Genomic DNA, 20768 nt, shown 5'->3' with positions numbered 1-20768 from the left:
AAACTGGGGGGGGAAAAAGCCATTTGAAAGTTAACAGTTGAAAATGACGGTCAGGGAAGGGAAAAAGAGGGGGTCAAATATTTTGAAAAGTCTGTAGGCCCGATCCCTGACATAGTCTGCTTTTTCTAAATCAAGTTTCCTAGGAATTGGAAGATACATTAGCCGGACCCAAACTCTTTTGTTTTAATGAGACACACTCTAAACGTGGGACATTTTCTGTTTTCTTTGGCTCACGCAAAATGCAGACAACAAAATTAGCCCAGATGCTGAAAAACTGATAAAGTGAATCCCATTTTTTTAGTTTTAAAATTAGACTGGTCTTTCCTGCTTCTTCCCAAACTCACAGGATTGTGGTAATGTGGAAGAAGTGTACACTGCTGATTTTTCATGTTCCTTCTATTCAGGAGAGATTACCTGCATACCTGAGTGATCATACAATTCAGGCTGGAAAATTAAAACAAACAGATTGCTTTTGTTCCTTAACTGCCCAAAGCCTTAGTTCTCTTAGTTCTGATGCTTACAAGAAGCAAGAAATGGGATAGAAGACAAGGAAGGTCACCTCGGCTAATATCAATTACACGACCTACATTTCTGACATATGCTCTGGCTTAGTAATGCTCAGCACATCTAGAGAAGCAGCGTGGCTCAGTGGAAAGATCATGGGCTTTGGGGTCAGAGGTCATGAGTTCGAATCCCAGCTCTGCCACTTGTCAGCTGTGTGACTGTGGGCAAGTCATTTAACTTCTCTGGGCCTCAGTTACCTCATCTGTAAAATGGGGATTAAGACTGTGAGCCCCACGTGGGGCAACCCGATTCCCGTGTCTGCCCTAGTGCTTAGAACAGTGCTCTGCACATAGTAAGCACTTAACAAATACCAACATTATTATTATCACATCTGCTAGCCCAGGTTTAGCAGCTGGAAAAAAGAGCTTAAAATCTTCCAGTGAGCACCAATTAAACCAGCATCGAAATGAATTGCACACCCTCAAGTTTACTCTGGAAATTATTACGTTCCCTGGGAAATGTAGCAATAAAGTTCCACAGAAAAATAAACCTGATTTAATTGAACTGTGAAAATATTTTGTGTGCTAAATTCAACAAGACCCTAAAATCCCAGTGGTATCGATGGAGTGCTTACTGAGTGCAGATCACTGTATTAGATGCTTGATTAAGTTAAGAAATGGAAGCCAACCGATAAGTCAAACTGTTTTTTATGTTTTCCCAGTTATGAATATTAGGTCCCTCAAGATTTATTAATTTTTTTTCCATTCCTCTGTGGGAAAACAGTTGTAACACTCCTTTAATGTTCCTTTGGAAAAACCAAGAAAGATGTCTCGTTTTCTGTCTCTCTCCCCTGCTGTCATTTCCTTTGCTCCTCATCATCTCCTTCATTTCACGGCTTTCACGAGAAGCAGCATGGCCTAGTGGAAAGAGCCCAGGCCTGGGAGTCAGAGGACCTGGGTTCTAATTCTGGCTCTGTCATAGAATCTTATTATGGGCAGGGAATGTGTCTGCTTATTGTGTTATTGCACTCTACCAAGTGCTTAGTACAGTGTTTTGGACACGGTAAGCACTCAATAAATACAATTGAATGACTGAATGACTGACTGAATGAATGAATGAATAGCTGCTGTGTGATTTTGAGCAAGTTACTTAGTTTCTCTTGTGCCTCAGATTATAAAATGGGGATTCAATCCTACTCCATCCTAGTTTGACTGTGAGCCCCATGTGAGACAAGGGCTGTGTCCAGCCTGATTAACTTGTATCTACCCTAGTGCTTAGAAGAGTGTTTGGCATATAGCACTTAACAAGTACCATAATTATTAATTATCATTATTTTCTCATGTGCTAGAAAAGATATTCAGGCAGAAGAGGGCTTTGTAGGGCTCTCAACATCTCTGCACAATCTGAAAGGCAATTTGAAGAGGATCAGAGGGCATTCCCACCTAGTAAACAACAGCTGTTTGGCCGGGGGTGGTTAGAACACCTGAAATACAATCAGTCCACTAGTAATGAAGTAAACGGCTTTGGGTTAACCTTCATCGGGCCCTGTCTGTGAGAAGAATGGGGCACGGCTGCCATTTTGAGGAGCTGACGTGAGGGGATGAGGAAGGAGAAGAGGAATGGAGGGAAACAGTAAACCGGGAGGGCAGAAGAAGTATTAAAGCAAGATTTCCACTTATGATGAAGAGCATGGAAACAGTCGGAGAATATAGACCAGCAACCAAAAATGGCCAGCCATTTTATAACTGAGACTTTGAGGGGATTGCGATGCCAAGGAACAGAAACCAAAACAGGGCCAAACACTAGACTGATCAAAAGTTTCAAGTGCAGCCAAGGATAGTCTGTCTTTAACGTACCCAAAACAAGGAAGAGAATATTGGTCACTAAGAGGAAACATTTTAAAGACAAAGTCAAACAGAGCTCAGACAATTTTGCAAACTGGGAGTCAATGGCAACAGAAACAGCAATCTAGTAAACTGCTGTCAAGAAAGGAAAAAAGGACTCTTTTTGAGCAGAAGTTTCATAGCTACTGTGAGGCAACAAAAATCAATCAAAAAATCATGAGTATTTGAGGGCTGACTTTCTTTTAAATTGTACTTGTTAGTGCTTACTATGTGCCAGGTACTGTTCTAAGCAGTGGGGTAGATACAAGCTAATCAGGTTGGACACAGTCCACGTCCCACATAGGACTCGTTGTCTTAATCCTCATTCCAGATGAGGTAACTGAGGCACAGAGAATTTACATGACTTACCTAATGTTACAGAGCAGACAAGAGACAGAGCTGGATTTAAAACCTATGTCCTTCTGACATTCAGTCCCGTGCGCTCTACTCTGTGAAGAGCAGTGTACTAAATTCTTCGGACAGCAGATTAGAATCAATAGAGAGGATCCCTTCCACCAGTCTTCTAACCCACTCCCCCCCCATTAAAAAAGTCTGCCTTTTTCCCCACAGAGACTGCCAATCTCTTGACGTGCTCCACCTATCCCAAGCCATCTCACAACTTGGAGCTTCTTATCCAGCCTCTGCTCTCTTGATAGGCAGATCCATGCCCTCACTGCTGCCCTCTCCTCTGAATTCAACTCCTTTGCACTACTGTCCCTCCATCAGTCTCTTACCACCAACCCACATCCCTGGATCACCTTTACAGTACGCTTCTTTGGCTCATGTGCTCACGCGTGGAACGCTACTGGTGGAAATGCAGACATCAGCCGGACCTTTTTCATCTCAAACTCTACTCTCTCCTCTTTCCAGCAACAATACTTTCCCTCCCTTATTAACTCTATGCTCAATATCCACACCAATTATTTCTGATTCTCAACTCCCTCCTTAAACCTTCAATACCTCCCCCATTTCTCACCCAGTGATCTTCAATGAAACTGAGAGCCACGGGCATGAACTTCTCCAAATCTTCCCCTTAGCTTCCCAAACTATGATCCCTCCAATGCCCACATCCACTCTCTTATCCTTCTCAGCCATCTCCCAAGAGAAGATGTCTCATTTCAAAATTTCTCCCCTCATCCCTTTCCACCTTATCTAAACCCTTACACTCACCCTTCTTTCCTATCTCTAACTGCTCACTCTTTACTGGCTCCTTGCCCTCCACTTTCAAACATGCCCACGTGCCACATATCCCCCCACCAAAAAACCTGCTCCTTCCAGCTATCACCCCATCTTCCTCCTACTGTTCCTGTCCAGACTCCTTGAGCAAGTTGTCTACACCTGCTGCCTCCACTTCCTCTCCTCCAATTCTCTCCCAGAGTCCCTGTAATCTGGCTTCTGCTTCTCCACTCCACTGAAACTTTTTTCCAAAGTCACCAATGACCTCCCCCTCACCAAATTCAAAGGATCCTATACCTTCCTACTTCTCCGTGATTTCTCAGCTGTCTTTGATACTGCGGGTCGCCCCCCCTCTCCTGAGAACACCTGGGTTCCACTGACACTGTCCTTTCTGGGTTCTCCTCCTATCTCTCTGGCTGTTACTATTCGAGCTCCTCCCCTGCCTCCTACCCTGTAACTATGAGGGTCCCTCAAGGCTCCGTTCTGGGTCACCTTCTATTCTCCCTTACACTCACTTCCTTCTGGAACTTGGAACACTCCCAAGGCTTCAAATACCAGAATTATGCAGATAACTCCCAAATTTATATCTTCAGCCCTTGCCTGAAGTCTCACATTTCCTCCCGCCTTCAGGACCATACTACTTGGATAATAATTGTAGAATTTGTTAAGTGCTTACTATGTGCCAGGTGCTGTACTAAGCACTGTGGTGGATACGAGCAAATCAGGTTGGACACAGTCCCCGTACCACATGGTATCACATGAGGGAACTGAGGCATAGAGAAGTGAAGTCTTCTTCACTCATAGAAGCTCGTAGCTCACAGAGAATATCCCAGCTGGATTATTGTGTCAGCCTTCTCTCTGATCTCTCTTCCTCCTGTCTCTTCCCACTCCAGTCTATTCTTCATTCTGCTGCCCAGATCATCTTCCTGCAGAAACGCTCTGGGCATGTCACTCCTCTCCTTAAAAACCTCCAGTGGTTGCCTATCAACCTCCGCACGAAACAAAAACTCCTCACTCTGGGCTTCAAGGTTCTCCATCACCTTGTCCCCTCCTACCTCACCTCCCTTCTCTCTTTCTACTGCCCACCCCGTATGCTCCGCTCCTCTGCCGTTCACCTTCTCACCGTCCCCCACTTACGCCTGTCCCGCCTTCGCCCTCTGGCCCACGTCCTACCGCTGTCCTGGAACGACCTCCCTCCTCACCTCTGTGAAACTAACTCTCTTCCCCTCTTCAAAGCCCTAGTGAGAGCTCACCTCTTCCAAGAGGCCTTCCCAGAGTGAGCTTCCCCTTTTCCCTGTGCACCTTCTGCTCCCTCTCTGCTCCCCCTCCGTCCTCTGGTCCCTCTCCCTTCCCCCCTTCATCTCCCCTCATCTAAGCCCCCTTTTCCTCTTCTCCTCCCCCTCTTCCTTCCCCTCCACTCAACACTGCTCATTTGTATTTATTTTTATTACTCTATTTATTTTGTTAATGAGGTGTCCATCCCCTTGATTCTATTTATCGTGATTATGTTGTCTTGTTTTTGCCCGTCTTTCTCCCCCGATTAGACTGTAAGCCCGTCGTTGGGCAGGGATTGTCTCTATCTGTTGCCGAATTGTACATTCCGAGTGCTTAGTACAGTGCTCTGCACATAGTAAGCGCTCAATAAATACTATTGAATGAATGAAGTGATTTGCCCAAGGCAACACAGCAGACAAGGGGCAGAGCTGGGATTAGAACCTAAGACCGTCTGACTCCCAGGCCTGTACTCTATCCACCTCACCCTGCTGCTTCACTTGGATGCCATCACTTCAGGCTCAACATGCCCCAAACTGAACTTTTCATGTTTCTTCCCAAATTCTCTCCTTCCCACGACTTTCCCATCACTGCAAACAACATTATCATCCTTCTTGTGTCACAAGCCCACAACCTTGGCCTTATCCTTAACTCATCTCTCTCCTTCAACCCACACAGTCAGGCAGTCCCTAAATCTTGTCACTTCTATCTCCACAAAATCTGAATTCACTCCTTCCTCTCCATCCATACTATCAGACTGGTTCAAGGACTTTTTTTTTGTTGTTCATTTGTCTGTTTTTGATGTTTTTTGTGGTATTCATTAAACACTCATTCTGTGCCAGGCACTGTACCGAGCACTGGGGTAATTATAAAAAAATCAGATTGGACACGGTCCATGTCCCATTCAAGACTCACAGTCCTAATATACATTTTGAAGATGAGGTAACTGAGGCCCAGAGGAGCTAAGTCAATCAGTGGATCAATCGTATTTATTGAGGACTTACTATGTGCAGAGCACTGTACTAAACTCTTGGGAGAGTGCAGTACAACAGAATTAGCAGACATTGTCCCTGCAGATAATGATTTGCCCAAGGTCAGACAGCAGACATGTGGCGGAACCAAGATTAGAACCCCGATCCTTCTGACGCTCAGGCCCAGACTCTGTCCACTAGACAATGCTGCTGCTTGGCAAATCCCTCCAGCCTCGTGCCTCCCCGAGTCCATACCTCACTCTGTTGCCTGGATCCTTTTTCTTAAAAATCTTTCTCCTCATATCTTCTCACTCCTTACGTGCTTTCAATGATTACCCATCCATCTCCCCATCAAACAGAAGCTTCTCACCATTGGACTCAAAGCACTCAGTCAGTTCTCTCTACCACTTATCCTCACTCCTCTTTCACTACAACCCAGCCTACATACTTCGCACCTCTAACGCCAACCTGTGCCTCACTCTCATCTCGCTGACTGTCCATCCCCTTGCTCAGACCCTCTCGCTTGCACGGAGCCAAACACTTAGTACGGTGCTCTCCACCCACTAAGTGCTCAATAAATGTGTTTGATGATTGGAAATCCTTCCCTTTACATATCTCTCTGATCATCTTCAAAACCCGGCTGAAATCATACCTTCTCCAGAAAGCCATTTCTGAATAAGTTCTTATCCCCTCCCGCTACTTTTCCTCCTTACTGCCTCTCCCACATATTTAGTCCTACCTGCTAAGTCCTTACATATTATCTCCCTCACCACCCTTACACAACACTTACAAACATATCCTTATACTCAGTTGCTTCCTCTGTAATGCATTCTAATGCCTATCTCCCCTGTTAGACTTTAAAAATAATAATTGTGGTATTTGTTAAGCTCTTACTATGTGCCAGACACTGCAATGAGCACTGGGGAGGATACTAACAAATCGGGTTGGACACAGTCCCTGTCCCACGTGGGGTTCAGTGTCTCAATTCCCATTTTGCAGAAGAAGTAACTGAGGTGCAGAGAAGTGAAGTGATTTGCCCAAGGTCACACAGCAGATAAGTAGCGGAGATGGGATTAGAACCCACTTCCTTTCATTCATTCATTCATTCAGTTGTATTTACTGAGCGCTTACTGTGTGCAGAGCACTGTACTAGGTGCTTGGAAAGTACAATTCAGCAACAAAGAGAGACAATCCCTGCCCACAACGGGCTTACAGTCTAGAAGGGGGGAGACAGACATCAAAATGAGTAAACTTGCCCATGTTCTGTCTACTAGGCCATGCTCTTTCTCTTGAGGGCAGAGATAATCTTTACCAACTGTATTGCGCTCTCTCAAGTGCTCAGTACAGTGTTCTGCTCAAAAAAAAATGCTCAGTAAATACCAGTGGTAGATTGATTGCCCTTGAGAAGTTTCCAATGTGGCGGGGAAGACTGGGACTAAAATTTGTAGCTGGTTGGGGGACGCGATAGAGTGTAAAAAATGTTTTTATAAGTGCTTTCGGAGGGTGAGGCGTGACTAGGCAAATGGTAGGGTAATCAATCAATCAGTTGTTTTTATTGAGCACTTACTGTGAGCAGAGCACTTTACTAAGAACTTGGGAGAGCACGATATAACAAAGTTGGTAGAAACGTTCCCTGCCCACGGGGAGCTTACGGTCTAAAGGACGGTGGTGATGAGGAAGTGCTGAAGTGGTAGATAGAAAGATAGCATGAGGGGGTGAGATATTAATCAAAGAAGTCAGCATGGAGGCTGATGCAGTAGTGGAGTCAAGATAGGACAAGTGCTGGGATCAGTGTGATGGCAGTTTGGGTGGAGTCTTGTCTTATGCTGCTGAGTTGTCGTCATAGCGACTCCATGGCCACATCTCTCCCAGAACGCCCCACCTCCACCTGCAATCATTCAGGTAGTGTATCCAGACGGTTTTCTTGGTAAAAATACAAAAGTGATTTACCATTGCCTTCTTGAATCTCCGCCCTCGACTCTCTCCTGTGATGCTACTGCCCAGCACAGGTGAGTTTTGACTTGCAGCAGATTGCCTTCCACTCGCGGGCCGCTGCCCAAGCTAGGAATGAAATGGGTATGACTCTGCTTGACTCTCCCTCCCGTAACCGAAACTGGTAGAGTACTGGAAACTCTCCAGGTGAGATCCTTAGAGGGGTTGGGTGGAGAGGAAGGAGCCAATTCTGTCGATGCTGGGAAGGAAGAAACGAGATCTGGTGACCAATTGAATACAAGCATGGAAAGAAACCAAGGTGTCTGTCTCTTGTGGAGGCAGCGTGGCCTGGTGGAATAAGAATGGGCCTAGAAGTCTTTTGCGTTTTAATCCCAGCTCCATCACTTACCTGCTTTGAGACTGTGGGGGTCATTTTAGTTCTCTGTGCCTCAGTTTACTCATCTGTAAAATGGGATGATGAAATCCTCCTCCCTTTAATTTAAACTGTGAGCCTTATGTGGGACAGGGACTGTGTCCAACCTGATTATCTTGTATCTACCCCAGTGTTAAGTAAAGTGCCTGGCACACAGTAAGTGTTTAACAAGTCCCATTAAACGAAAAAAAGAGTCAAGGTTGATGCCAAGGGTGAAGCAAAAATTGTAGTAGACTCTGCAGACAATATGTCAGCATAACAGTCAGTCACTCGGTTGCATTTATCGAGCAATTACAGTGTGCAAAGCTCTGTACCAACTACTCGGTACGGTAGAATATAAAAATGTAACAGGCACATTCCCTGCCCACAACAAGCTCGCAATCTAGAGGAGGAGAATAATAGTGGTATTTGTGAAGTGCTTACTTTGTGCCAAGCACTTTTTAAGTGCTGTAGTGGTTCCAAGCAAATCGGGTTGGATTCAGTCCCTGTCCTAGATGGGGCTCACAGTCTGAACCCCAATTTACAGATGAGGTTACTGAGGCACAGAGAAGTGAAGTGACTTACCCAAAGTCACACAGCAGGCAGGAGGCTGAGGTGGGATTAGAACCCAGTTCCCCCGACTCCCGGGCCCGTGGTCTTTCCGTAAGACCACGCTGGCTTCAGCAGGCAGTCTAAGAGGGAGCACCTGGATTTGAATCAGTGACCTCTTGAGACATTGTGTGAGCTGGGGACTGTGGGTCCCACTCCGTCCTTTTCAGCCTCACGTGCATCCATAGGCGAATTTAACTGTGTGTATGTGTGTGTATGTGTACACATATGAGTGCATGCGTACCTGTTTATTAGCCATACTTGCACAAAGAGACAAAACCTCACCATTAATTTAGTTTCTCCCTTGAGCCCAGCAGGACAGCTATAAAAAGAACCTGATTTCCCCTCGGGATTCTTGCCTGCTGCTGTGATATTTTTCACATAAAACTCCTCCCTATTGACCTGGTGAACAAGGGGAAAAAAATCCACCTTGGCAGGACTTGTTCTCAGCGATTCCATTTTCCCTCCCCTTTCCCTGCGTGCTTAAGACCAGGGGTGAATATCCCGTCTTCTGATCCTTTATCATTTGAGTATCCTGCTTTAAAACTCTTCTCTCTTAAACATACCAGACCGGAAGTGCTTGAGAGGGGTTATAGCCCTACCTACCACTTTCAGTGTCAAGATTGTCATTTTATTATTTACAAGTGGTCCCCTGACTGCAAATGGGGACAGGGTATCTTGATTAATTGTTAAGTTGCCTCTCAGTACCGTCGATCTCTGGATTTGGGGCAACAAATCTGATGAAATATTCCAGAAGAAAAAACCCAAATAATAATAATAAAAATAATATCTGATAGTGCTTACAATGTGCCTAACACTGTACTAAGCACTGGGGTTGTTACAAGATAAGCAGGTTGGAAACAATCTCTGTCCCACATGGGGTTCACAGTTTAAGTAGGAGAGAGAACAGGCATTCCCTCCTCATTTTACAGATGGGGAAACGGAGGCACAGAGAAGTGAAGTGACTTGCCCGAGGGCACACAGCAGACAACAGGCGGAGCCCGGATGAGAACGGGTTCCTCTGACTCCCAGGCTTGTGCTTTTCCACTAGGCCCCACTGCTATCATTTGATCCCTTTTCCACGGTCTCTTCCCAGGCTTTTTGAGACCTGCAGCGGATCAGATCAGCTGGCAAAGGAAGAGGGGAGAAGGACGATGGTTTTCTGTGCTTGGTCTCAGAACGAAACCTACTTCTTGGGACTTTTCACCATGGAGCTGGTTTCTTCAGGAGGATTTTCAGCAGGAAACAGTAGTTTCGCAAGGATGACTGTCTAAGAATTGATTAAATATTGAAGCTTGATACCAACAGAACTAAGAGGAGTAATGGGCTTTAATAATAGTAATAATGTTGGTATTTGTTAAGCGCTTACTATGTGCAGAGCACTGTTCTAAGCGCTGGGGGAGACACGGGGGAATCAGGTTGTCCCACGTGGGGCTCACAGTCTTAATCCCCATTTTACAGATGGGGTAACTGAGGCCCAGAGAAGTTAAGTGACTTGCCCACAGTCCCACAGCTGACAAGTGGCAGAGCTGGGATTCGAACTCATGACCTCTGACTCCAAAGCCCATGCTCTTTCCACTGAGCCACGCTGCTTCTCGTGTCTACTGAGTGCAGTCATTACACTCAGTGATGGGAAGGTACAGTGTCTGCGTGAGACACTCTCTTTGTTCACAAGGATCTCACAAGCAAATGTGGAAAGCCGTGGCCCATCCTCTCTGTGCTTGCCAACCCCTGGGGAGATTGAGTTGCAGTTTGCCACACCCTCAGGATCTCCAGAGAAGCAGCGAAGCCCAGTGGCTAGAGCACGGGCCTGGGAGTCGGAGAATCAGGGTTCTAATTCTGGCTCTGCCTCTTGTCTCCTCTGTCATCTTGGGCAAGCCATTTATCTCCTCAGTGTCTCAGTTTCCTCAACCTTAAAATGGGTATTCTATATCTGTTCTCCCTCTTATTTAGACTACAAGCCTCATAATAATAATAATAATAATAATGATATTTGTTAAGCGCTTACTATGTTCTGGGCACGGTGAGACAGGAACAAAGCCTTGTATCCAACCCAGAACTTAGTACAGTGCTTGGCACCAAGTCAGTGCTTACCAGATAGCACAATTATTACTATTAGACCAGGGCTCAATCAAGCACTAAACGAAGCTCTCAAGAGAGTATAGTACAACAGAGTCCGTAGACGCATTTCTTGCCCACAAGAAATTTACATTTTTGGAGCTCAGAGCAAACTTGAGCTTCATGGCTGGCCATCACTTCGGGTTCAGCTATTAATTAATTCATGTTGACATTTGTTAAGCACTTAATATGTGCAAAGCACCGTTCTAAGTGCTGGGGGATACAAGATGATCAGGTCGTCCCACGTGGGGCTCACAGTTTTAATCCCCGTTTTACAGATGAGGTAACTGAGGCACAGAGAAGTTAAGTGATTTGCCCAAAGTCACACAGCTGGCAAGCAGAGGAGCTGGGATTAGAACCTATGAGCTCTGACTCCCAAGCCCGGCCTCTCTCCACTGAGCCACGTTGCTTCTCAGCTGCTGCTGTGCTCCCCAGGGGTCCGGACTCTATGGTCACCTTCTTTAATCTCCTATCGCTATGTGATCTGGTGTTTTATATTTCCCCCTAGTTCTACTGCTGATTCTCTCTTCCTTCTCTTTCCCAAGTTTCCCTTCTTTCAGGATCTTGTCTACCAGCTCTTTTGGAAAAGCAGCGTGGCTTAGTGGTGAGAGTGATGGACCTGGGAGTCAGAAGGACCTGGTTTCTGATCCTGGCTCTGGCACTTGTCTCCTGTGTGACCTTGGGAAAGTCATTTCACTTCTCTGGGCCTCATCTGGAAAATGGGGATTAAGGATGAGGACCCTTTGTGGGACAGGGACTGTGTCCAGCCCCATCACTTCGCATCTGACCCAACGCTTAGTACAGTGCCGGGCACAGAGTAAGCGCTTAACAAATTCCATAATATTATTGCTTTGTTACTTTCCCAAGGACTTAGAGTGCTCACCCCACAGTCGGCCTGCAGTCAACACCACTGTCTGACTGAGCAATTTTTCTAAGATTATCTGCGGATCAGATGTTGTTGACCCTTTTCCCATAATCGTGGCTGCTGAAGAACTTATTGCACAAAATGGTCCTTGCCCTTCCATTTTGTGACGGGACCTTTTGAGGTTGTACCGTCTCAAGTTTCCACGCAGAGATGGCTCTGCCCAGGGAAAGTGCTTCCTGTAGCAATAAGGTGTGAATAATTGGTCCCCCGTTCTCCTGAGCAGAGCGAGGAAGCCCCGCCCCTATTCATTAGGCTCGAAATTATGTAATGTGGATCTATCATGCTCTTCTAGCTTTCAATCTCATGTAAGTGGTCGGCCTTTGATGTTAACGCTATGGGGAGAAAGAAGGTGAACTCTTCTCCCTTTGCTTTCTATTGTTTCATCTGTTCCTAATCTCTCTGTCGCTTAGTGTCGTGAACGTCTACCACGTCCACCGTATTCACTTTCATTATTAGTCACCCAAGTTATTTTAGATTCCATGTGGTGCAGCGTGTAGCCTGAATACCAACGTAGATGCAGATTAGAAATTCAGTTTTTAAAAAAACCACACCTTTTTAAAAATAAAAAGCTTATTTTTCTCTCCCCCATCACCCAAAACAGTAGATAAAATTAACCGCCTTTGCAAAAATAAGGGTTCTGTGCTTCCTTTTAGTCTTGAAACTAATTCCACCAGAACTTCGACTGGTGCACCAAAATATACCAGTTTACCTCTCTTGGGAAAAACCGTGAGCCAAACAAATGAGATAAGCATTCTTGAAACTCTCCAGTGATAAGTTGTTCTATACCCTGTGGGCTCAGGTATTTGAAATGTGGGTTACAGTAGGGTGTAGTTTCTTTCCTGTTTGAGCTCGCAGTCTCTGTGAAGGACTCCTGGACCATAAAGGGAAAATCTCCTTTCAAGTGGTTTCATTCCTTCCCCCCTGCCCCGAAATCATGTGAATTTGCCCTAGGCTTTTAGTCTGTGGATGTGAGCTACTTTCAGTAATAATAATAATAATTACGGTATTTAAGTACTTATTATGTGCCAAGCACTGCTCTAAGCGCTAGGGTAGATACAAGGTAATCAGGTTGGACACAGTTCCTGTCCCACATGGGGCTTCACAGTCTTAATCCCCATTTGACAGATGAGGTCACTGAGGCACAGTGAGAAGTAAAGTGACTCCGCCACAGACAAGTGGCGGAGCTGGGATCAGAACCCATGTCCTCTGACCACCCCCAGCTCATTCATTCATTCATTCATTCATTCATTCATTCATTCAATCATATTTATTGAGCGCTCACTGTGTGCACTCTTGCCCCTAGGCCATGCAACTTCTCAGTAGCTGTGCCAGGAGCTCATCTGTCCAAGAACATTCACAGAAGCACACTTGTAAGCCGAGGATGAGGGGAAGGAGAAGAGCGATGGGTGAGCATGAGCTCTCTGCTCCTTATCCTCTCACTCTGTCTCTGGCATTCCGTAGGAAGTCACCAATCTCCAGTGTCCCATTCATTCATTCAATAGTATTTATTGAGCGCTTACTATTCATTCATTCATTCAACAGTATTTATTGAGCGCTTACTATGTGCAGAGCACTGTACTAAGCGCTTGGAATGAACAAATCGGCAACAGATAGAGACAGTCCCTGCCCTTTGACAGACTTACAGTCTAATCGGGGGAGACGGGCAGACAAGAACGATGGCAATAAATAGTCGAGGGGAAGAACATCTCATTAAAACAATGGCAAATCCCAGCGGCTCTGTCCAGTCGTCTGACATCCTTGGAGTCGTCTTGCCCTGATGGGAAAAAAAAAGCCAAACCTGTCCACCCTTGAAATAGAAGGTGGATAGAAAAGCCACCAGTGACCCCCTCCTATTTCTGACTGTACGTGTGAGATTTCTTTTTCCTGTCTTCACATTTGCCTCTGTTTTGCATGGTCGTTTATTCAAATAAAGCTGCTCCTTTCTTGAGAGCTCTGAACCAATCTTTGCCAGTCTAAGCCAAGTGATTCCCGGTTTTCAGTTAAGATGTGGCAGTATCTGAGGTTTTGTTTTTATTGTGTATGCCTTTCTAATAATAATAATAATGTTGGTATTTGTTAAGCGCTTACTATGTGCCGAGCACTGTTCTAAGCGCTGGGGTAGACACAGGGGAATCAGGTTGTCCCACGTGGGGCTCACAGGCTTCATCCCCATTTTACAGATGAGGGAACTGAGGCACAGAGAAGTGAAGTGACTTGCCCACAGTCACACAGCTGACAAGTGGCAGAGCTGGGATTCGAACTCATGAGCCCTGATTCCAAAGCCCATGCTCTTTCCACTACGCCACGCTGCTTTCTACTTGGGTCGTTACTTTTCCTCTTTCAAAAAAACAACTTCTTGCAACCTCATGGCTTCTTGTGCATTTCTTCCATCCATTCTCATTAACTAGAGTTGGGTGAATTTCTTACAGACACCTCAGGTTAGATTGCGGTAATCGTCTTTTACAAAGGACGGACTAAGTAGTATGGCTTCAACAGTGGAGTCATTCTATGGAGAAGCTAAAGGGGCTTTCTGCTTAGAAATGGCTAATGAAGGTCAATCAATCTATCTATCAATGTCATTTATTGAGGATTTATTATGTGCAGAGCACTGTACTGTACTAAATGCTTGAGAGAGAAGCATCGTGGCCTAGTGGATAGATTACAGGTCTAGGAGTTTGGAAGAGCCTGGTTTCTAATCCCAGCTCCTCCACGTGTCTGCTCTGTCATTTTAGGCAAGTCATTTACCTTCTCTGAACCTCATTTTCTTCATCTGTAAAATGGGGATTGAGACATGGGAGCCCTCTGTGGGACAGGGCCCATGTCCAACCCATTTATCTTGTACCTACCCCAGTGCTTAGTACAGTGCCTGGCACATAGTAAGTGCTTAACTATAATAATAGTTATTATTATTATTACAACACAGCAGAATTACATTCATTCCCTGCCCACGATGAACTTTCGTCTAGAAGGGGAGACTTTCGTCTAGAAGGGGAGACAGACATTAATATCAGTAAATAATTTTTAATATATAATTTAAAGATATATACATATGTCCTGTGGGGTTTGGGTGTGGGGTTGGAATATCAAATGTCCAAAGGCCACACAGATCCAAGTGCATAAATGACACAGAAAAGAGAGCGAGCTGGGGAAATGAGGGCTTAATCCAGGAAGCTCCTCAGGGAATGTTCAAGTGAGGCTTTCACAGAATTTAGGATTTTCTTTTTGTCTTAGGTGAAAATCCAGTTCCTAGCCCTTTCCTTCTGTCCCCCTTAAAAAATGTTATTGATGCCAAGGATTCTGTCAGAAGTAGAGTGGCTTAGTGGATAGAAAACAAGCGTGGGAGTCAGAAGAACCTGAGTTCTAATCCCAGCTCTGTCACATGTCTGCACTGTGACCTTGGGTAAATCACTTCACTGGGCCTCAATTACCTCATCTGTAAAACAGGTATTAAGACTGGGAGCCCCATGTGGGTGTGTCTAACTGATTAACTTGTATCTACCCCAGTGCTTAGAACGGAGTTTGGCACATAGTAAGCACTTAACAAGTACCGTAATAAAATTATCATTATTATTAGATCCAGTCTAATTTAAAATCTTTCAGCGCCTTTGGTGAGAATGTCTCAGCCATGGTTTTACTCCTCAAGATGAACACTCGATCAAGCAGGAGTATTTATTGAGCACTTACTAGATGCAGAGCACTAGAATGCCTTCTCTCCTCAGATCTGCCTGACGATTCCCCCCTCACACCCCATTCAAAGGCTTATTTAAGGCACATCTCCTTCAAGAGGCCTTCCCAGACTAAGCCCCCCTTTCTTCATCTCCCTTCTGTGTCACCTTGACTTGCTCTCTTTGCTCTCCCCCTCCACCCAGTCCCAGCCCTACAGCACTTGTGTATATATCTGTAATTGTATTTATTTTCATTAACATCTGTCTCCCCCCTCCTCCTCCCTCCCCCTACCGCCGCCCCCAGACTGTGAGCTTGTTGTGGGCAGGGACTGTCACTGCTTATTGCTGTATCGTACTTTCCGAAGCATTTAGTACAGTGTCGTGCACACAGTAAGCGCTTAATAAGTATGATTGAATGAACTCCATTAGACTGTAAACTCTTTGAAAGCAGTGATCCTGTTTGCCAACTCTCAAGTAGTCACCCAAGTGCTTAGACAGTGCTTCTCACACAGTGAGTGCTCAATGAACACCACGGGTTGATTGATGACTACATCAAAAGATAAGGACATGATCCCTGTCTCAAGGAGATGGGCATAGGCTTGAGGCTAACTATGCAAGGTTCTGTTTACCTAGTAAACAGATTAAAGGAGCTGTCTCTTAAAACAAACTTGCTTTTCCTTAGCGAAAGAAAGATGAGGAAAAAAAAAGACTAAGCCTGTTTAAAAAGGTGATGATTCCACCTCAAGTTTGACATATCTGAAAGTGACAGTATTCTTAAAGTAGAAATTGGAAAGAAACTAATCCATAAAAATCAGCCCTTTCTCTCTAATTTGCATGGCTGAATGTATCCAGTTAGGAGGGGAAGACACCGCAGACTGACAGTTCAATAAATCTCCCATTCAAATAAAGTAGTGCAGGAGACTGGTATGAAATATTTTATGATTCCTTGGATTGGGATAGATAATAATAATAATAATGATGATGATGGTATTTGTTAAGTGCTTACTATGTGCCAAGCACTGTTCAAAGCACTGGGGTAATCAAGTTGTCCCACTTGGGGCTCACAGTCTTAATCCCCATTTTTCAGGTGAGATAACAGAGGCATAGAGAAGTTAAGTGACTTTCCCAAGGCCACACAGCAGACACGTGGTGGAGCTGGGATTAGAACCCACTACCTCTGACTCTCAAGCTCTCTAAACTAAACCCTGCTAGTTTAGTGCTCTGCGCATAGTAAGCACTCAACAAATACGATTGAATGAATGAGTGAATAATCGAAGCGTCGCTCAACTCCATTCTCTTTGTACGACCTTCACAGCTTTGCTAATATCTGCCTTTCTTCTCTATCCAAACTGCTACCATGTTAATCCAAGCACTTATTCTATCTCGTTTTGATTACTGCATCAGCCTCCTTGCTGAGCTCCCTGCCTCCTGTCTCTCCCCACTCCAGTCCCTACTTCACTCTGTTGTCTCGATCATTTTTCTACAAAAACTTGGAGGCCATGTTTCCCCACTCCTCGAGAACCTGCAGTGGTTGTCCATCCAGCTCTGCGTCAAACAGAAACTCCTCACCATTGGCTTTAGAGCAGTCAATCACCTTGCCCCCTCCTATCTCACCTCACTACTCCCCCGCTACAATCCAGTCCCACATTTTGCTTCTCTAATGCCAACATATATGTATGTATCTGTTATTTATTTATTTATGCATATTAAATATCTGTCTCCCTCTCTAGACTGTGAGTTCATTTTGGGCAGGGAACGTGTCTGTTTGTTGTTGCATTGTACTCTCCCGAAGGTTTAGTAGAATGCTCTGCATACAGTCAGCGCTCAATAAATACAATTAAATGAATGAATGAATCTTCTCGGTCTCTTCTATCTCACCCCCTACCTCTCACCCACGTCCTGCCTCTGACCTGGAACACCCTCCCTCTTCATATCTGACAGACAATTACTCGCCCCACCTTCAAAGCCTTATCGAAGGCATATCTCCTCCAAAAGGTCTTCCCCGACTAAACCCTCCTTTCCTCTTCCCCTGCTCCCTTTTGCATCGACTTGACTTGCTCCTTTTATTCATCCCCCCTCTCAGCAGCACAGAAATTATGTACATATCTGTAATTTTATTTATTTATATTAATGCCTGTCTCCCATTCTTAGGCTGTAAACTCGTTGTGGACATGGATTATGTCTGTTACATTGCTATATTATACTCTTCCAAGTGCTTAGTTTAATAGTAATAATAATAATGTTGGTATTTGTTAAGCGCTTACTATGTGCCGAGCACCGTTCTAAGCGCGGGGGTAGATATAGGGTAATCAGGTTGTCCCACGTGAGGCTCACAGTCTTCATCCTCATTTTACAGATGAGGTAACTGAGACACAGAGAAGTGAAGTGACTTGCCCACAGTCACACAGCTAAGTGGCAGAGCCGGGATTCGAACCCATGACCTCTGGCTCCCAAGCCCATGCTCTTTCCACCGAGCCACGCTGCTTCTCATTAGTTTAGTTTAGTGTTTAGTTTAGTGTTCTGCTCAATAAATAAGATTGACTGACTGACTCAACATCCTAAAAGAATGAGCCATGATGTCTGAAGCAGGTTGAGAGGCAATGGGCAGCCTATCTTGAAGTGTTTGTTGTGATTCCTGAAATTAGGACAAGATTTCAAATCTATTATCAAAAACAGAATACGCTCCTATTCATCCCCTTCATCGCTGCACATTTATAGCAGAAACCTGGAAGAAAGAGACATTAATTAAAAAAAAACACACGATATTTTCAAACTTTGACTGTTGGGGGTAGCAACCAGTTTGAGACTTGTAGAGAAGATGGAACAGATTTGGGGTTGATGTTGATCCCTCCAAACATTTAACCTCACTTCCTCAAGACGTCCAGAAAGCCATATTTCTGGTCCCTTGTATTCTCCCACTGTGTATCCCTGACCCTCATCACCTTTCACTGCTTCCTAGTCTTCCCCACATATAATGGCTTGAAATACAACAAATTGGGACATTTTCCTTGGGCTTCAGCCAGCTACCCCTAACTACAAGTAACCTGTGACAGTCAGTTCCACTTCCCCCCATCGTTTAGGAGGAGGAAGAAGAAGCCAAGAGACTCACTCCATGGTACCCTTTCCTGAGGGAAGTGTGAATATCTAGCTGAACCAAGCAGAGAGAAGAATTGGGGAGGAATTAGGGGTGAGCAGGAAATTAGAGAAGGAGACTCTCACTCATCTTGAGCGCCAGAGAGCATGAGCTGCATGCCAGGGAGAGCAGGGCCTGGGGATGGATCGGAGATGATTCTGGATAATGGTTAGGATACCCTGGAAGGTCGGGGTCCAGCAGCTAGGTCTCTGGCAGGCCAAGGCTCCTGACCCTGATGGGGAGAAAGTGCAGTGAGAGACCCTGCCATCTGAAGGACTTGGGTGGTGAGAACGGAATCTGGGACTCCCAGAGCAAAGAGGGGAGAGGACCAGAGGAACGTGAGCCCTAGAACACCCGCCGGGAAGCACAGAGGGTTCCAGGAAGAAAGGCACTAGGTCTAGGGAAAGACTATTGAAACTGGAAAAGCTTTCCTTGTTACTGAGTTGAGAGAAGACTATTAAACATTACTGAGACTTCAGATCTTGGTGTCTGCTGCGGTATGGGCTGGAGGAAAAGCTCCACATGCCAGGAGGACACATGGACCCGGCGAGCTGCTGGAGTGAGAGAGAATGCTTTATCCACAGGCTTCCTGCAGCTAACTCCAGACTGGCGTGGTAGGCTAGTCTCTTTTGAGTCCTTTTATTTTTTTTAAAATGGTATTTGTTAATCACGTACTATGAGCCAGGCACACTGTTCTAAGCTCTGAGGTAAATACAAGGTAATCAGGTTGGACACAGTCCGTCTCCCATGTGAGGTTCAAAGTCTTAATCCCCATTTTACAGATGAGGTAACCGAAGCACAGAGAAGTGAAGTGACTTGCCCAAGGTCACGCAGTAGACAAGTGGCAGAGGTGGGACTGGACCCCGTATCCTTCTGACTCCCAGACCTGTGCTCTATCCACTAGGCCACACTGCTTTTCAGCTTTCTACCTTGGGTGGAAAATTTGGATATAATTTCCCTCTCCTTATTTCTTTCCCTTCTGTGCATTCCCTCCAGGATCCATGGCATTAAGGGAGTGGACTCACACAATGGATTTGTCCTTGGCCTCAAACTCCCCCTAAAGAAAAGTACGCACACACAGACACACACACACACACACCCTTCCCTTCCCTGGGACATTAGTTCCCATTTCCCAATCACTTACTTAATTCCTATTCCCAACCAACTGTCTGTCTCTCCCTCCCTTATTCTCCTGCCCTGGTGTTTACACAGGGCTATCTTTGGATTCTATCGGAGGGCAGAGGAGTTTGCCCAATTGACACATTGATTTTCCAGTTGAACTGCAGGTGCAGGTGTGGGCAGAAGTCAATTTAAGGGTGAACTGGATGCAGAGAAAGCCAAGTCTCTCCATGCCTGAAATCGGCAAATACCAAATGGAAGGTTTGATTCTGCACAGAACAGGCTGAAGACGTAGCAGACTCGAGAAAACCCCCGAAGCCGAATCTCAAACAATGGGAAACGGACGTGTCCGACCGACCGACCAGACTAGCTCGGAGTAAACATGGAACAAAAATATTGGCCTCTGGCCAAAGAGAAAAACACAGACTCTAAAAGTGATAATCACTCAGCAGAGGCCCACCTAAAGGCTTGAATAATAAGACTGGCCGAAAGATTTGTTACCTCTTTTTTGTATCAAGTCTTCACGAAGATCTAAACAGACTCTACTTAGTGCTTACCCAAGGCTACTTAAATAACTGAGTTGAACCAACTGTTCATTTTTTCATGATTTAAAACTAGATACCCTGAACTAGGAACTCTTCGCTAAATGTGAGGAGCCCCGCAACTGAATGTCCTTCACTGTTCTAAATAGGAGAGACAAGTTCATATCCTGTACTCGAACTTACCCAGCCCATGACAATGACACATCTGTGTGTTATTCTACGGGAGTCTAGACATACTGTAATGTCATTCAGTCCCATTGCCAGAAATTGACAGTCACCTGATGGTTGCGGAGATTTTACAAAAACGTGGACAATATTTTTGTTTTTATAACAAGTAGCTCCGGACCCCTACAAGTCAGAAGGACAAAAGGTCTGGGATTTTTTTCACAAGCCACCATTTCCCATTCAACACCTCCCTTCCCGACCCCGGTGCCTTCCTGAGGAGACGGTAATGATGTTATTACCCCCCGTTCGCTCTGGGCTCTGATTTGCGTATGTTTATTTGGA

General features: G+C 45.2%; 1 non-coding gene across 1 annotated transcript; it reads right to left on the bottom strand.

Annotated features, from left to right (window-relative positions):
• Positions 1-7825: 7825 nt before the first annotated feature.
• Positions 7826-7963, bottom strand: LOC114812489. The gene has a single exon (XR_003760142.1). It is a non-coding gene; the product is annotated as a small nucleolar RNA SNORA7 (small nucleolar RNA).
• Positions 7964-20768: the final 12805 nt, after the last annotated feature.

Source organism: Ornithorhynchus anatinus, chromosome 5 (assembly GCF_004115215.2).
Source record: "Ornithorhynchus anatinus isolate Pmale09 chromosome 5, mOrnAna1.pri.v4, whole genome shotgun sequence".
NCBI lineage: Eukaryota > Metazoa > Chordata > Mammalia > Monotremata > Ornithorhynchidae > Ornithorhynchus > Ornithorhynchus anatinus.
Note: the sequence above shows the minus strand (reverse complement) of the source record. Positions and strands in the feature narration are given on the sequence as shown.